We start from the raw sequence: 3,146 nt of genomic DNA, 5'->3' as shown, positions 1-3,146 counted from the left end.
GGGAGATTGAATAATGAAAACAGTCTATCGCACACATACGCCCACACAAACACGTACACACACACACACACACACACACACACACACACACACACACACACACACACACACACACACACACACACACACACACACACACACACACACACATAAAATTTGCACACATACGAATACATAGTAAAAAAATGAATAACAAATCTGAATGAACAATGTTGACAGCAAAGCAATTTTAAAAGACTTTCATCTCATTTTTTCCTTTTTGATGTTCAGGGAAGAAAAATTTAACCCCGCGACCGACCTCTCTCTTTCAAAAATGGGAAATAATTGATGATTAGAATGAAAAAAAAAATCTATATATCAAAATTGTTTTAGAAATTCACACACATACAAAAAAAAAAAAAAAAAAAATAATAATAATAAAAAAATAAAAAATAATAGTAAAAAAAATAATGATAATAAAATGAAATAAAATAAATAAATAATAATAATAATGATAAAGAACTATTCTTATTCGTTGCAATCAATAAGAAAAAAAAATATTGCGTATATCAAACCCCAGACATTGAGATTAAAAAAGAAAAGACATACCATTCTCGCTGTCTATGCAACGAAGGATGTTGCAACGAGACATGATCGTGCGCGAGTAAGGGGGATTAGATCCAATTCCCATGGCACCCCCATGCAACACCTGGCACCCCCATGCACCACCTGGCACCCCCATGCACCACCTGGCACCCCCATGCAACACCTGGCACCCCCATGCAACACCTGGCACCCCCATGCAACACCTGGCACCCCCATGCAACACCTGGCACCTCCAAGCAACACCTGGCACCCCCAAGCAACACCTGGCACCCCCAAGCAACACCTGGCACCCCCATGCAACACCTGGCACCCCCATGCAACACCTGGCACCCCCATGCAACACCTGGCACCCCCATGCAACACCTGGCACCTCCAAGCAACACCTGGCACCCCCATGCAACACCTGGCACCCCCATGCAACACCTGGCACCCCCATGCAACACCTGGCACCCCCATGCAACACCTGGCACCCCCATGCAACACCTGGCACCCCCATGCAACACCTGGCACTCCCATGCAGCACCTGGCACCCCCATACAACATGCACAGTATCGGGTAAGCAGAGTTTCGTCCGCATGGCAAACGACCTTCGACTTTGCCAGTTGTTGCCATTGGGGGTATATGTTATTGTTGTTATTGCTGCAGTTGGTATCGTTATTGTTAATGTTGTTATTATTATTTCTTTTTTGTTGTTATTTTGTTATCATCATTGTCATTGTTATCATTGCTATTATTATCATTATCATTATTATTATTATATGTTGTAGTAGTTGTAGTAATAGTAATATTATTATCACTATCGTTATTATTATTATCGTGATCAGCATCATTATCATCATCATTATTATAGGGAGTAGTAGCAGTAATTGTTATAGCAGTAGTATCATCATTATCATAGCTGTTAGTATTACTATCATAATAATCATTATTACCATTATCATTGTCATCATCATTACAATTACCAATATCACAGTTACTGCTAACATCATTATCTCTACTAACACATAATTACTACTTTCTTACACTCCTTTCAATACCTTATTTTCTAACATCACTACTGAGTACATCCTATCACGATCAACTTTATTATGGTACTTTGACGATACCATTTAATACCTGCCTCTCCGTCTCTGAATACTTGCTATCATGATCAACTTTGTTATGGTACTTTTACGATACCATTTAATACCTACTTTTCTGTCTCTGAGTACTTGCTATCATGATCAACTTCATCATGGTACATTTAGGATACCATTTAATACCTGGGTTTCTGTTACTGAATACTTGCTATCATGATCAACTTCTTCGTGGTACTTTTAGGATACCATTTAATACCTACTTTTCTGTCTCTGAGTACTTGCTATCATGATCAACTTCTTCATGGTACTTTTACGCTACCATTTAATACCTACTTTTCTGTTACTGAGTACTTGCTATCATGATCAACTTCTTTATGGTACTTTTAGGATACCATTTAATACCTACTTTTCTGTCTGGGATCAAAGGAGCAGCTGAACACGGTTTCCTGTCTCTGTCAAAGCGTAAGAAAAGGGGTCTGGATTATTGGCTTGTCACTCCCTGATTGCTTCTTCTTCTGTCTAAGGAAAGCTGGAGGAGTAAGAAGGGAGTTGGTGAGTATTATTGTTGTTTTTGTTGTTGTTGTTGTTTTGTGTGTGTGTGTGTGTGTGTGTGTGTGTGTGTGTGTGTGTGTGTGTGTGTGTGTGTGTGTGTGTGTGTGTGTGTGTGTGTGTGTGTGGTTTAAGGGTTTTAGTTGTATAGAGTTTTTGAATACGATTTATATTTTTTCTGTATGTACGTAATGAGCTGAAGGTAGTTGGTGTGTGGGTAAATTGTCATTTTTTTAAGGGTTTTCCTTTTCTTCCTCTTCTTCGTCTCCCAGTTCTTTCCCCCTTCTCTTCCTCCTGTGCGAAAGACAAAACGTATTAATCTTCTTTTTCCCAACATCTCTTGAGGCGAGAGAGAAAAAAATCCAAGACGTAAATTTGATAATTAGAATGAAATATTTGCATACACAAAATAAATCTGAAGAAAAGGGAAAAAAACAGGAAAGAAAATAGATCAAACAAATGGTGATGATGATAACAATAATAATGGTAAGGATGATAATGATGTAAATGATAATAATGATGATAATGACTATAATGATCATGATTATGATAATAATGATCATGATTATGATAATAATGATAATGATAACATGCGTCTCCAATAAATCATAGAATGGAAAACATATTTTTCATATCTTGATAATAGTAGCAGTAGCAGCAGCAGTAGTAGTAGTATTGGTAGTAGTAGTAGCAGTAGTAGTAGAAATAGTAGTAGTAGTAATAACAATAATAACGATAGAAATGATAATGATGAAGATGAGGATGATAATGATAATAATGAATATGAAATGATGACAATAATCGTAATAACAACAATGATAATAACAGTGATGATAATAATACCATCATTAATAAGAATGCTTGATAATCATACTTCTACTACCACTTATAACAAACGATAAAACAGAAATAAAATCAACAGAAAGCAGACTT

Source organism: Penaeus vannamei, chromosome 27, assembly GCF_042767895.1.
Source record: "Penaeus vannamei isolate JL-2024 chromosome 27, ASM4276789v1, whole genome shotgun sequence".
NCBI lineage: Eukaryota > Metazoa > Arthropoda > Malacostraca > Decapoda > Penaeidae > Penaeus > Penaeus vannamei.
This window is presented reverse-complemented; position numbering follows the sequence as displayed.